The 16,430-nt window shown below is 38.5% G+C and overlaps 1 protein-coding gene across 1 annotated transcript in view; it reads left to right on the top strand.

Moving 5' to 3' along the window:
* The first annotated feature begins 5,105 nt into the window (after positions 1–5,105).
* Positions 5,106–16,430, top strand: part of LOC109855603 (ets DNA-binding protein pokkuri) — a 37,301-nt gene continuing 25,976 nt past the window's right edge. The window contains exon 1 of the mRNA XM_020430048.1: positions 5,106–5,354. The gene's annotated coding sequence lies outside the window, so the exon portion shown is untranslated. The remainder of the gene's footprint in view (positions 5,355–16,430) is intronic.

The following is a 16,430-nucleotide window of genomic DNA, read 5'->3' as shown; positions in this document are numbered from 1 at the left end:
TATCACTGTATATAATAATTACAAAGATGTATAAAACACAGCAAATGTAATAAAATTGAGTCGGTCAATTAAAAATAGAATAACCACACAAATCTCAATTTCGGTTTTATATATTTGCAGTAGTCTATTAGAAATGTAAATTTTTAATTATATTAAAGATTTCGTGAAACATATTATTGAGCCATCCAATGTTTTGTGCGCACAGATAAGAACAATTGATATTCGAACAAAGATCGTCTTTTTTTTCGATAGGAAGTACATGTATGTAATTCGATGATTGCTTAACACTTCCAGCTTTGCGCTAAATCGCACATACAACCGCTCAAAGATAGCAGAAGATACGAATAATCGCGAAGATACGAATGATAATGCACGAAAATTAGGCTCATTATCACCGAGGCAAGGTCAGGGTTTACACAGATTAAACTGACATTCGATATGAGTTAATGTACATGTGTCGTGTGATGAGAGAAAGCGTCTTTACGCATTTCCGTACAAAGTCTATCTTTTTTAAACCGCAAAAATTTCTCGGAAATTCACACATATGCGCGATTACAACTCGGAAGCTATTGGCGCTTCGATATTTTAGTCAAGAAAAAAACAATTTCGAACTTATCACAACGATTTCTCGAACCTCACTTAGATAAAAAAAAATCACACACACGCGTTGATTTTTATCCGTCACATAAAATATGATAAAAGGCAAGATAAAAATCTCAAAGTCCGACCATGCGCGTCGCGCGTGGCAATGTATTGTAATACTTTTTACATTTTACCGCGATTAAGATAAGCCAAGAGACGCCAGTAAGGGATCATGAAAAGAGGAGAAAGAGAGAGAGAGAGAGAAAGAGAGTGAGAAGAAACTTGTTTACTTGAGATTATGGTGGATTAATGAGTTCGGCCAGGTCAACAACAGTGTGATTGAAATTTATCGCGACAAGGTCGTGCATCTTCCTTCGTCTGTCGAAGTTCATTTCTATTGCGACAGAATAATAAATCGACACGTGACGAAAACAAAAAACGAAACAAACGTTTTGCGAGAAAAATAAAATTTTAATTCTTAATTGTTCAATCATGTGTGTTTATATAAAATTTTGTATCTAACATAAGTGCATCACTGATATTTTTATATGCAATATGTTCTGTTTATTTTATTTTGTATTTTATTGCAAGCGTGTATCCGGCTTGCAAAAAAGAGACGTAAATACTTATCTAAGGAGAACAAAAAAGATTATATTTATATGAATGTAACAATTTTTATAACTTAAAAAAAATGTTGCACATACACAACATACGCAGACATTTTGGGTTACGACAATAAATAAAAATTCAAACTTATATTAGTAAAATTTCCAAAAACTTTTGCGTAGTATTTTTTCCTTCCGTGTTATTTTTCCAGTAAAATAATTTTAAAAATAACAGATTGTTCAGCAGATAATATAAATATTTCAGTTCGAAGTTTCTAAGTCTTGGTTATCGTCCATTTATTTCTCCCTACGCTATCATCACTTTTCTACAAGTTAAGCATTTTCTTCCACATGCCGGTGCTATTTTTTCAATAAAGTTGTACGTGACGCGTTTGCTGTGTCGCAAGTAAGTAAATTTGCAAACTAAGTAAAGTTGTTCACGCTTGTGCATATCGTGTGAATAAAACAGGAAAACCAAAGAAGTCGTGAATATTTAGACGCGCACAAAATATTCAAATAAGATCGATTTGTAATCCGTTCCGATATAAAATATTCTTGCTAGATAAACCAGAAAATAAAAAAAATTAACTTTTAAAAACTTCTTTTAAAAGTTGTTCACAAAACAACTTTTAATTCTTGATTGCAAAAAGCTGAAGATACGCAAATTCAAAAGAAAAACAATTTTAATTATTTATAAACTTGCATAACGTATAAAATTTGCATTGAGATTACTTCATCGATATTTTTATACATCATCATCTTCAATAGTTTATTGTCATCGTATATTGTACTGTTTTTTATAAAGTAAAGTTTAGACATAATTCGTTACTATAATCAATCTAGAGACGTAATAATTAGACATTACGATATCGTCTCATTTCGAGCGATGTGTCCATAATCTCGGACATTTTTTTCTGAAACGTGTTTGTACTCAATCTAAATTTTCCTCGCGACTACAAACATTAACGCACATGTCCGCAAAAATTATTCCTACAAATAGTTTATAGGTTTTTGTTTTTAATTTATATGCTTTTATAAAAATTTATTTTGCATTTTCTTAGAACAGAGGATTGAAGATGATCAAAATAAAAAAATTATAATTCTCCACTCACATTGGATTTCAGTTTTAAGGAACGCGCGCGTTACAGTTTTATTTTATTTCGAATTATATTTTTCGCGATAAAACCAGATTGCAATTGATCTGTTTGCGCGATCCATTTACGTACAGTATGAGATACGCGATTGACGTAGCAATTGATTATCGCTTGCGCGAATCATATTCGATTACTTCCCCTCTGATTAAACATCTTATCTCGCAATTAGCAGATTATTCGTTTTTTTTTTTTTATTAATGTATAACTTTATGTGAAAACACTGATGTCGATTTATTTCTTTACGACACCGTGAAATCAAATAGTAATGGCTCTACACAACTCGCGCTTAATGTTGCATTGACGGCTCTTTTTTTCATTAAATGCAATAACACACGTGTAAATTTACCATGTGCTGACATGCAACAGATAACAACATAAACAAAAGATAAGAAATGCATTTGTAAAAGATAGAAAATTTATGTTCAACATTTAGTATTATAATAGGTACACGTGTATGTACGTTTAGTATTTTTTACCAAATCGATATTCGAGTAATTGTTTTTATTGTATTTCGCTTGTTTTAATTTGTTACGCAAAACATTGTAGATGTGAGTATCGGAGGACTCTTCCGCCATTTTTCAAATACATTTCAAAAGCAAAATCGAAGATCTACCGTGATTGACAATCAAAGAACGATGTGTTGCGCGAAACGTTTTTCTTACACGAACTTTATGTTCTTCTAATACGTTATCTCGATCATCAATATCAGTTGATACTGAATAAAATGTTATTAAATATTGTCATAACCATGAGCACGGAGTCGTAAACAGAAATCCTAAGGCAATCCTCGTTCTACAATAAGTCGTATGTCGCTGTCAGACGTCGGGCGCAAGCGTATCAAGCTGACTCGTCATCGAGAGCTGTCGTAAGAGAATCGAGTGGTTAGCTCAACACATTTGCACTCGACGTCCGACAGCGACATACGACTTTATTGTAGAACAGGCCTAAAACGAGCCAACACAAACTTTGCGCGATCAATGATATTGTACCAACAAATATATTTGTAAAAACTCTCACTTCAGGACACATCTTTTTCACTTTTTTATCTATTAATTATCTTACGGTGAAAATTTTATGTTTGCAACTAAAACTCAAAGATATATTTGTCCTTTTTTTTTTCGAAAGTGAGAAGCTTTTGTGGCAAAAACGACAAAGAACCTGCCTCAAACATGGTGATGTGTCTGAAGTGAACCAGGTGATAGATTTGCTAACAATTGGCTGAACTAGGTGTCAGCCAATTGTTAGCAAATCTATTCTATCTTTTAAAATTTATTCTCTCCTATAATTATGTTGACAATTATTTTACGATCGTGTTGGGGTTGCGTCTATGTGTAGCGCAATTAAGTCAAACGCTTATATTAAATAATAATCATAATAATAATAATTATGAAAATTTATATTAAAATTATATTTGTAAAAATATTTGCGAAAATATTGTACCTCTTGTGCGCATCTACTTGCGAGAGTACAACAATACGCAAGACAAAAGTTGCTAGTGACAGAGCAATTTGTTTTGACCGATGACGATAAAAGTGAAGATGCACCTGAAGTTCGATGAGATCGTTTCTCGATTGTCGCGCATTCTATCGAATTGTATTGCGCGCGCGAACGACTAACTTTTCTCGCAAGTAGTTTTTAAGGTCAAGTGCGCACTTGCGATTTTCCGCGAATCGTTGCGATTTATTATTATGCGTTCGCTCGTATGACGATTTATTAAAAAATTGACTTTAAGAGAATTGACTTAAGATTACATAAGTAATCGCGCGACAAAAAGTTTCTCACAAGTACGCGCGTAAAAGGAGGAAGAAAAGAAAAAAAAAAAAAAATTAAAGAGACCTATCGGCTACTGGTGCTCCCATCGCGCGACGTTCATCACGATGTTACGGCAAGTGGAGAGACCATCGTCGGGGTTAACTCGACGACAATCACGATCACGATTACGGAGGAAGCCACACCAGACCAGAGGAAGTCAGAGCCCCGGAACCCCACTCTTCGTTCCATGGAAGAGGACGCGACCAGCTTTTCTCCCACCACGCCGATCGCTATTTCTACCTTCGATTATTTCCGTTGGAACCGTTTGTAATCGCTGCGCGCAATTGGTCTGGCGCCACGGCCAATCGCAGCCATCTTTTCCACTTGTTCCGTCCGCCGCGTGGCGGCGCAATGAGGTAAGGGGAAATCAGGGTATCCGCGCGTTTGATATCGCCTTGTGGCGCGGGCAACACACCGTGCCGCTGCCATGCACTCGACACTTCCACCGCTCCGCCGCAGCACAGAGTCTAGTCGCTCGCCGACCTCGAGACGCGACGGTGAGAGAGTATCAGGCGTTGTTCTCTGTCGCAATTGCACCTATCGCGCGTTACCGACGAGCCGCCGCAGTAGCTTAAGCATTAATCGCTTTTGCTTATCGCTGAGCGAACACCAAATGCGAAATTTCTGCTCCCGCGAGATTTGCTCGCCGTCATCATCATTGATCATTCGTATTTCCACGGTCGAAGGAAGTACAAGTGTCGCTTTCCGTATGTAGACGGGAGTCAAAGACGAAGTGAACACAAGTGCGTAATTGTGTTGCTAAAAAACATAACCGAGGATTTTTTTCTGTGATATAGAAACAAACGCTGTTTCGTTGATGTAGATGATACAATCGTGCGAATCTTGGTCTCACGTGTTTTCACGGCGACAAGTTTGCGGAACACCACCAACACGGATTCTCATCCCGCGGATGAGCCGCCCGCTGCGACTTGATTACGCGCGCGTGCCGCCCCCCGTGTGCGCGCGAGCGCCGTGATCTTCGACACGAGAAAAAAATAACGAACAACCACCGGCCGACGATTTTCGTCTGTTCCAAGCACGGTTTTGCGCGTGCTTGGACGACGACGACGACGACCACGACAACGGCAAGTGATCATTTTGCAGTGGACTATCCTCGGGCGAGGAAAAAAAAGGATTTTATTGACGAGACGTCGTCGCAGTCGACAACGGGGGATCAGCGATAAACGGGGCAGCAATTGAGGTAATTGTCCTCGTGAAAGTTTTATTTATTTATTTTTTTTTTTTTATTTTTTTTTTTTTTTATCTTTTTCGTATGTCAAGCTGCGTTTGACGCTGAGTACCAGGCGATGTTCTCGCGACAATCGCGAGCCACGTCGACGACGAGACGCGATATATGCGCGTGCGTGCGTGCGTGTGTGTGTATTTTATGTGTATACAATCCGTTGTGCGCGGGCGTACGCGTGTACTCGGCGCTTTTTCCTCCCGATTCTCCGTTGTAAACAAACCGTGTCTCGTCGTAGTGGTGGTGGTCGTCGATGTCGTCGTCGTCGTCGTCGTCGTCGTCGTCGTCGTCGTCGTCGTCGTCGTCGTCGTCGTCGCTGCGTTTTGCGGAACGCTACCGTTTTTTTCTCTCCCTTCCCTGAAGTTGTCGAGTTTTTTTTACGGTTTTTTTTTTACGAAGTTTGCACTTCGTACGTACGTGCTCGAGCAGAAGTTTTTAAGAAGCTCGCTGAGCACTTTGTTTATCGCGCAACGTGAACGAGCTCCGGTTTGACGAGAACGTTTTTTTATTTAGACAAGATGATAAACGATAATGACGTTTGTGTGAAATTAATATTAAACGAAGGAAAGAAAGAAAATCACTTAGAAAAACTACTTAGAGAAAATAATCATGAATAGCAGTTAGATAATTTTCTCAGAAATCTACACAATAGCTACCTATTCGAGGTTTTTTTCTATAAGCTTAATAGGTACGTTTATACGTTAAGGATCTTTATATAATTAAGATTGTTGTGATTGTTGTGACTGTTTGTAAACTACATGTCAACGTCTTCCTTTATTTACCTGAAAATAAATAATGATTTGTAAATTCTTAACGTCTTAATTCAGTAATTTTGTCCGAAATTAAAAGATGCTTTACAATTCTTTCGGTGTGTTGATATTTACTAAAACGACACTCGACGGTATAATAACTGCATTCAGGTTTTAAAACGTGTTTTGTTGAAATTGTATTTATGTGTTCTTTGAAAGAGAATTACGTTTGTATTTTATTCCAAATTAGCGCTTCTGATAGTAGTAACATAATGTTGATTTTCAGAATCACCCGCTCTGTTTTTCTCTCTTTGATAATTTACCGTATTTCACAAATTAGTAATTACTTTCCGGAAGTGATTTTGTGTTTGGCAGTAACGTTACATTTTTCGCGAATTAAATTAATCAAAATTTAGTCTTGCTCTTTTCCTCGCTCTGTTTTCTTCACACGATTTGAACGTGTCCTCGGATATACATTTTGTTTTTTTGTGTTTTGTCATTCTTCCAGGTGTGTTTTCTTCGTATTTTTTGTTCTTCCGTTTCGTCTTTCTGTTATCATAAAACGCGAAAGGTCAAGTGCTCGCGCGACAAAACTCCGGTTGATTTTCTTTTTTATGTCGAGATATCTCGCTTGAGAAATTCAAAGCGAGGCGGGATCACGTTATGATTCGCGCGTGTTGCGAGTTAATTCCGGTGCGACGAAACCCGGAAATCCGCTGAAAGCTCCGACCTCGCTTTAATCCGCTCGGCGATGTTAATAACCGGTGGTGCGGAATTCAATTAACGCGGGCCGCTGACGTCAACCGCTCTCCTCGCAACTTTGTTATGCGGAACATCGGGGAAGTAAATAGCGCATTGTCGTCTTCGAATGGACGAATTGCAAATGCATCGTTGAATAACGCGCAAGGAAGTAATTTTTTACTGTATTTTTTTTTTTTAAATTCGCGTTCTCTGTTCTTTCTTGTGTGTATGTTTATTGATTGATAAAAAAAAAAAAACTGATTCCATGTTTACGACCAAAGCGGGGAACACATAACCATTATATAGAGACCATGTACGAGGGAAGTAATTTTATTATCGTCGCAAATTCTTGTTCGTAGGTAACTAAATAAAAATTTACTCCAAATGATATTTTGCGCAATTGCTCTTGGGTGGAAGTGATGAAATGGCTTGTGGAGACTGATTAAAATGTGCAAAAAATAACGTTCATACTTATATGTATAAGATTTTAGTATTACGAAAAACGCGGGTTTATCTCACTCTTCACCCGTGAGGGGTGATATCGAAATGCTGATTATTGTTATTCAGTGTCGTCCTGCACTTTGAAATATGTCATTTGTACGATTGCATGTAATTATACTCGTAATTACACTTCACGCGTAATTATGTCGGACATGTGGCGATAGTTCAGGTGTTTAGGTTTTATTTTAAGACACTTAAGCCAATTCTCTCGAAAATTACTTCCTGTATAGATAGAAATGTTTACGTGTGTATGTGTGCGTTCTCACGTTCCGCATCAATTCTTAAATTCCGTATAAGTTTTCCGTGAGTTTATCACGGAAAACGTAAACATCACTTTATATATATATATACGTAAGCTACGTACTTAAAATTAATTTTTAATTTTTACACGGCTATTCGCATTAGATGTAAGTAGAGAGAGAACGAGAGAAATATCAAAGTGTATACACACATCTCTCGAAGTATATAGATATCTCTCATCCAACTAGTTACGCAATCCAAACAAGACATGGAAGTTTTTCGTTAAGTGTACACGCGCGATATATATACATATATATATGTATACGTGGCGCGTAATGCGGAAGCGAATCGCCGTTCGAACATATATTTGTCTCGCGGGTGTTGAAATATTCAACTACAATCTTATCTTGCCTGTGAATAATATCGCCTTAAAATGAGCCTTCGAGCGATCGCTGCGAGAAACAACGGGAAGAAGGAGAAGGAGGAGGAGAAAGACCAATAGGGACGAAAACACGACAGATCGATGGGATCTAGCGTGTGTCTGCTCGCTTACGGAAACATTTACGTAAACCTGCCCGGTAGGAACCGCTCGTATTTCTTAATCGTTATTGAGGAAGTTGCGCGTTATCATTTACATAACGCGAACGAGCGAGCGGGCGAGCAAGTCCGGACGAGCTCGCGCGCGTAATATCCAACCTGCTCGCGGCTTTCGCAAGATTTCCCGCGAGTTTCGCATACAACACGGGTACCGCCATCGGGCGAGAGAGAGAGAAAAAGAGAGAAAGAGAAAGAAAAAGAGAAAGAAATCCGTTCCCTTTTCCTCTCTTCAAATTTTCTGCAAAATCACTCGCTCATGTTGCAGAGCTTTTTCCCGATTAGAAAAATATAACTCGCGAATGAAAGTGGAGAGTCGGAAATATTACACGCTAAACTGAAAAACAAAGTGGAAGTTGTTAGAGAAACAATTTTCTTTTTTTTTTTTTTTTTTTTTGTTATCAAAGTAACACAGTTACAGTTTTCTTTCTGTCGCGATTACTCGGATCAATTTTATACGGCGAAAATAGATATATAAGTAACGAAGGAGGAAACTCTCGTCTGGGAAAATTCAGATTTCTGCATAAATTAGAATAAGGTGTGGGACGTCGTGAGGGAGGGACGCACTCTCGGTTCCTCGTCGCGCCAGGCGCGAGCTTTCCTCCTTCTTCTCCTTTGTTCGATCGGAGAACGCGGATTGATTTCTGATTAATGCGGATCCTCCGCGTGGTAGGTACGTTGTCGTATTACTTCCTCATTGCGAAACCGCGGAACGACAGCCAACAACGGTAGCATCGATGCAACAACGCGGCAATACACGCAATTAAAGCACCGTTCGCGGGAAGAATTCGCCGTGATGATGTTTACAAACTTCGTAAGCAGATAATAAGAAGACAAAGCGAGTGGAGTTGGTCGCGCGCTCATTGGCGTAAACTTTCGAGATTTACTCGCGACTCGCTCGAAGAAACGTAAAAACACTAATGAAGTTTTATTTTATAATACTATTTTATAATACTATTTTATCTCGCAAAGTATTTTATATAAATTTTATATAAATATAATTAACAAATTGTTTGTTTCTTCTTTAATTTTCGGTTTCGCGGGAAGTTTTTAAATAGCGCGCACGAGTCGCAATAACGCAAATTCACGGTAAACCGATCTTAATCATTCGAAACCAAAAGAACCGCGTAAGTGACGTAAAGTGAAACGTAGAATCATTTGATTGGGATCGTTTGACGTCAATTGGTCGGGTGCGCGCGCGCGACGGTGTGCCCTATCGTTTTGACAAGAAGATATCCGGATTGGCTTGGTGGTTTCCGGTGACGACGCCAATGCGACTGGCTGGCAGACGACTGTGATATGTACATAGGTTATCATCTGCATGCACGGGTTATATAGAGTGTATATAGCCAGCGAACGAAGGAGCCGCGCGTGTTTCGCGCGTCCGAGTGTGTCGTATTCTTAACTTTTATACGATGCGCGCTTGTCGTCATCGTCGCGTCCGGATACAAATACGGGCGTTGTGCATCGCGCGGTTGCAACCGAGCTGCCATCTCTTGGCATCGGAAAGACGAAAGAAAGAGGAACGGGCAGTGGAAGCTGTAGCAGGGGAGCTCTCTGCGACAATGGGTAGCCGCGACGGAGCTCGAGAACGGCAAAACCGGAAGTCCGCTCGCCGCGTTTAGAATCATAATTCTCTCCCTTAGCGCTAAATTTGGTGGCAATATCTTCCATCGCGGAGACCTTTAACTTTTGCGTTTATAATTTCAGTATTTCTTGTTTTGTTACAACTGTTATTTTTTTGTTTAACTATCAACAAGAAAAAGATGTGGAGAATCATGAGATGTAAAAAACAAAAACAACTCAAATGAACGTTAAACAAGCGAAAGATTAAGTAGACAATTATCTTAATTGTTTACTGTTCTGTTTATAAATTGGTAATTAATGTAATTGCCTCATACAGTGCCGTTTAACAAAGATCATACGTCTCACGTCGCGATATTATTTGTCTCTTCTACAATTTAGATTCAATTATGAAATTTTCATAACTAAGAAGTTACTTGCGTTGTTCGTAAATTGAGATAAATTCAATACGTCTCTCTTATATTAAATAAAAAAAGTCTATAGTTCCGTGTTGAATAAAAGTTACAGGAGTTTTTAAATTGAATAAATATATTACTTCGATTGAGAGAATTTATCTGTATTGCCGCCAGCAATTTTCTTACCGGGAATAAAATATTATACACATATGATACGAGCGGAGAAGCACGGATATTAATGTCGCGGTTACGTTGAACATTTGCCAGTTATCGCACGTACATAGGTCGCGCGACGTGTTGATTGATTTATGATTAAATTAATAAGTACACGCTGGGTGCTTGATTTATGATTGTCCAAATGCGTTCGAGCAAGATTCCGCGAGAAATGTGTTATAAAAATTAAAACGATATGCTAATAAAGAGTAAAAGTACAGTAAAAAAAAAAAAAAAAAAAAATTTGTATACGATGACTGACGAGGAGAAAATTGCAACGTATCTTCAAATGGAGTGCTGACGATTTTATGAATCCACTCAATTAATTTTTAAACTTTGATGAATACAAGTGGGTAACAGACAAAAAGCATCGAATCGAATGCTTTTTTGTTTTTAATTTGACATCCGAGAGTGTCGGATTCGGGTCACATAAGTCCGTTACGCGAACACTTGTAAAAAAAAAAAAGTAATGAAAAATATATTTGCGAACAGAAAACGTCGCGTTTCTGCGTGAAAGACGTGTTCTGTCTTATTATGCGAAAATAATTTAGCGATTTAAAGATGGAAGGGGGTTGGGAAACGCGGAGAGTGCCACAACCGGACAATACGCGTATCCGAGGCTGACGTGAGCGTTGAAAGAACGTAGAATTCCCAAGGAGAATGCCTCTCGTGGAACGGGCAACTCGTGACCGAGACGAGAGAGGGAGGGACGGTCTTTTAAACGCAAACGCGGTTCTCCGTCCCGCTCGAAGACCTGTCACCCGGAAGCGCAGACAGAGAAACGCACACAAAGATCTCTCTTCGGTGGCTTACAGTGGGGAGGCGTCGCGTCGAGTTGGCGGAATATTAGCATTTAAAGAGGACGAATTACCGGAATTGCTCGGGACACCGTCACCGCCGCAGCCGTCGCCGCGATGTAAAGGGATGTATCGTCAGAGTTTTGCGAAATCGCAACGCGTAACGTATAGAGGAGAAGAGAAAGAAAGAAAACTCTCTCGATTATATTACGATGTACTACGCCGAGTCGTATCAGTATTTTTCTTGATCCACTAACTCTCTCGTGACCTCTTCTAATCTTTGTTATTTTCCTTTTTCCTTTTTCCTTTTCGTTTTACCACTTATTTCTTGGAGAGCAATTATCGCGAGTGTGTTTGGGACCAATAGAATAAATAAAATAAAACGCCGTGCAGTGAGAAGTTCTATATGAAATTTTTAAACGATCTCGTACCCGTCATCGATGAGAAAAACTCGCGAGGAAAATCGCCGAAGAATTCAAAAGGCGCAGCCTTTCGGTCTCGTTTTGTGTTAACGTCGAGAGGAAGCGGCCAACGAGGGTCCGTCGAAGTCGACGTTGATAAGAGGAACGTTGGGAGAAGGGTGAATAGAGAGGAAAATGAAAGGTGGGCTGCGAAAAGGCGCGTATATAGAGCGGAAGGGGGTGGCGGAGGTTGGGAAGGAGAGAGAGAAGAAAGCCTTTCTAACGTAATTCCATCGAGCTCGCCGGAAGAGTCCGGAAGTAAGGGAGGAAGAGCCACTACCGTAGACTGTCGAGGGGGATATGAGCGGGAGGGAGAGAAGAGGGGGGTCAAGGGCGGAAGAACGGGGCATGGAAATTTCTCCGGTGCTCTTTTCCACGTAGGAAGCTCTATCGATCGTTAAGATCGCGGACAAAACCTATTCGGTCGAAGGCGGGGCCAAGAAGAGGTTTTTCGACCTTGATTAAAGACCCTCTCTCCAATCTCGTAATTACGTTCCTTCATTTATTTAACGAAATTGGGACGAAAGCTTTCTTATAAAAGTTCAACGGTCTGAATAACTACATACATACATATATATTGTCGTCCGATTCATAAATAAGTTTGACCGAAGATGATAGCATAATGAAAGTTGACAAGTTGATTAAGCATATGTTTGATAACGCTTTTTTTTAAGCGTATATTTGATAACACTATTTAGTTCGTAGAGCGAGTTATTAATAAAACGACGTACGCGTTAGAATTTGTTTGTTTTTTTTTTTTTTTTTTTTTTTTTTTTTTTTTTTTTTTTTTTTTTTTTTTTTTTTTTTGAAAAGGCGAGGAGAGTGCGCGTGTAATAAGAACACACGCCGCAATCAGTCAGGCGCTAAACAAGCGCGATCGATGTTAACGAAGTGAATGCGCGACTAGGTTCGCGATAATTCCCGGAAGAAGAATTCTACATAATCTCATAACTAGAGATTATATTTTTTTTTCTCGCACTCGAACAAGTGGAACAAGGCAAGGCTATGTACTGAGTCACGGTATCTATATCGGATTTTCCGAATTTAACATTTATGCATTTTCCGAAAATTATATAAATTCAGAAAAATACATTTTTATCATGTATTTTTCTCTCAAATTTTAATTCGAATTCTGAAAATTATCGCAGTATATCGAAAGATGATTACGCGACGTTTGATTTCCCGTTAAAAATCAATTCCTAGAAGCACCGATTAAGTAAATATCTCTCTCTCCAAATGTCAATTGAGTCAATATCTCTCTCTGGATTTTCCAAATTCTCAGAGATAAATTTTTGTTATGCATTTCTCTCTCTTTCTTTCTCTCTCTCTCGAGTTTCTCAATCGAATTCTGAAAAAAACCGCGAAAGACGATTTCGCGACAGTCAATTTCCCGTTATGAAACGACTTCTAAAAGCCGTGTCTGAAACACGCGTTGACATCGCGCTTCTCGCGATCGTTATTATGCAAGCGATAATCGGTGTCTGTCACGCGTCGGCCGATTATCGCAGATCCCTCGTGCGTTCTAACCGTCACTGTCATCGCCGTTTGGTCGATAATCGTTTTATCAGTGATGACAGTGAGACGATAGCGAGAATTGCAAATACTTTCCTTCTTTTATCGAGGAAGACTTAAAAAGCAGAAGAGAAACGAAAACAGATAAAAAAATTAATTGGTAGCGACACTTGGCGAACGGCTAACGAGATTTCTTTAAAACGCGACAATGTACACACGTGTATATTGTGAATGACAATTATTAATTTCTGGTGACAACGACGACAAAAGTCTGCGTGCAGACTGCGGCGCGATTTCTGCGCGTTTCGCTGCCAATATTTTATATCTTCATTGTGCGCCGAGCGGAACGATCTTTAGCCCCCGTTTAATTGCATTTCAATCGCCATATCTGCAGGCTGAGTCGTGTCACTGGAAATTGCGAACGTGTCATTTCCAGCGGAGTGGAGCAGAAGCATCGTTTTCAAATTGTGCCAAGATCGCTGTTATTGAGATCCGTCCTCGTCACACGCGCACTTTCCGGTGCTTTCTTACTTTTGAAATATCTCTCTTCTTCTTTCAGTAAATGCAATTTTTTTTTTTTTTTTAAATAAAACCGCGTTTAAAAAAATCTTTCTTTCTTAAAGAATTATTGTAGTTTGCAAATTTTCTTGTGTAGTTTTTAATTTTATACATTTTTACGGTTAAATCCGGGCTCTTTACTGTGGTCGTTACGTTTCAAAAAGGCTTTCAGACACTTGAACAAAGAATCTTTTCAAACGTTTTTATTCATTCAATAAAAAAAAATAATACAACAGTTAGAGATAGATTAATAAGATGTACACGAGTGTGCTATTAAAACTATTTGCTCGCGCGTCAGAGATTTTTGTTCGACGCAGATATTTACGCTGGGCGGGAAGATAAATCTTTTTATCTCTTTTCCTACGTCCTTCTCTTCCTCATCTGTATCGCGAGAACGGGAGAACCGGTTGGTATCCGGACCGGAAGCACGGACCTTGGACCTCTCCTTCTTTTTTTCTTCTCTCTCGGGAGGCAACGAGCGGAGTCTCTCGCTTGATCCGCCCGGGGCTTCGTCCTCTTCACCTCTTTCCTTCTTTCCTCGCTTTACCTGATCCTTCTCCGCGTTTTTGTCCTCTTCCTCCTTTTCTCCTCTCTCTGTCCCGCTCTGCTTCCTATCCCGGCTCTCTTCCTCGTTTATCTCTGTCTCGCCGTGAGGTATCCTGTTCCTACCCATTACTTTTATATCTCTTTACCGTCCACCTGTGTGCCACATTACGAATATGTTTAGTATTTATGCAAAATGTTTTGCTGTTTGTACATTCAATTTTTCTTATCGACAAGAATTCGTTTTTATGTGTTATTTTTTGTGTGTTAAATATCTTGTCAGCCTGTCTGACAGATTATAGCAAAGGGACAAGGGGTAATGATAAAGTTTCTCTAGTAAAAAGTTTTTGGACAACTTGGATTTTGAACTAAAAATGGTGTCTCTGCTTTGTCACTAGAATTTCCACTATATCATCCTATAATATTGTTTTCCTCTGTTTTTTGGCAAGAGTCGTGCTTAACATGAGATTGTTTGTTTTGCGCATGCGCGTGATCAGCGTGAGTGTATAATAGTAGCAACACGAAAACGCGTGAAACTTAAGTTGTGAGAGTCGAAGGACTCTTAACTCAAGACGGTCACTTAAGTCAAGAGAAAAAATCACGATAGGGAACTTATAGGAAATAATAGGAAACTTTGCCGTGCTTTATCTGCGTGCCGCTAATATGAATATGTAATGGTGGAATAGAAAAGTGCAATATAAATTTATAAAATCGAAAGAAATAAAAGTTAAATGTATTTATTGTGAACGTATTGTAAAACTTTTTTTTTAGGCAGCAGTTTTCCTTTTTTTCCAATTTTTAAAATTGAGTGGGAGGGAACAAAAACAAAAAGAAACTAGAGACTTCAAACTTGGGATACGTCTCGAGATATTCACGTCCAAAATCTGTATCTCGTATAGAAAATGATTCGTTCAATCAATCTATCGGTCAATTGGCCGATAAGTCGATAGCTACCTACCTACATAGTGCTCGACTGCGATTGCGCAGTTAAAATTTCCTCTTTGAGACTCATCTAGAAAGCGTGAGAAGCCGATTCTTTTATTTGTAACATAGTGCTTGTTGCACACGTATGTAAGCTCACGTGTTCAAACCAAAAAAACTCAAGTTAACCAAAGAAGATTACTTGCCAAAAGCCGAGATTACGCTACAGAGATTTGTGAATTAATTGGCATTTGTTAAATAAGAATCGTGTGCGCTCGATTCACACGATTAATTAATTAAAACGCTATATAACGACGTTAAAGGTGAGTTAATGTTAAATTACAATTAATGATAGATCTTTATTGATTTCTTTAATAAGATAGCGCAAGATTATGCACGAGTCATAATTCGCGATTTTATTAATGTGAATGTTATTCGCAATTTTTTGAGATAGCTGATTTTTCAAAACAGCATTTGATTCGCACTTTGTTCGTTGCCGCCGGAAATTTATGTACATAATATAAAATAAAAATCGTCAGCAGTAAAACATTGAATAATTTTCTCATCGCAATTCGATTACACACGGTTTACAGTACATTTCAAATCGTTTGCCTTTATCTGAATTTTCACAGTTCGTTTTTGAAGTTATTTTTAATTAATGGAAATTTATTAATCGAAATTTTTAATGGAAATTTATTCGTTTTTTTGTTTGTACTATTGTTTCTTTTTTTTTCATTGTATACGCGATAGCAGTTGCGCAATTTGGTATTTTTTAATCGTCGAAATTATTATTATAAGATGGATTTGGAACGACGTTAATTTTCTTCATTTTCTTTTTCTATCCATTCTTTCTGTCTCTCTTGCCGTGTAAAATCATACACACACAATTCGCAAAATTTAATCTCACCTCCTCGTATCTTCGGTCGACGCACAGGACAAATCAAAGCACTTACGTTTATCGGTCATGCAATAACTGCAGCAAAAGTAGGTGAAACTTCGATCTGGCTATTGATGTCTTGCAATAACAATTTTCAGGATATAAAATGTCGTATGTACCAATATATTCTTAAAAATATCAATATTTTCTTAGAGAGAGAGAGTGATTATTTATTGGAGAGTTAGAGAGAGAAGATTTAGAGAAAAAATAGTATATCTACCTCTTTTCTCTTTATCTAATTTAAATCTAAGCAGTAAAATTAAGAACAACATACTTTAACTTAAGATA

The sequence above is a fragment of the Pseudomyrmex gracilis genome, unplaced genomic scaffold (assembly GCF_002006095.1).
Source record: "Pseudomyrmex gracilis isolate BER0280 unplaced genomic scaffold, ASM200609v1 scaffold_93, whole genome shotgun sequence".
Classification (NCBI taxonomy): domain Eukaryota; kingdom Metazoa; phylum Arthropoda; class Insecta; order Hymenoptera; family Formicidae; genus Pseudomyrmex; species Pseudomyrmex gracilis.
The sequence above is the reverse complement of the archived record's forward strand: the minus strand, read 5'-3'. Positions and strand labels throughout refer to the sequence as shown.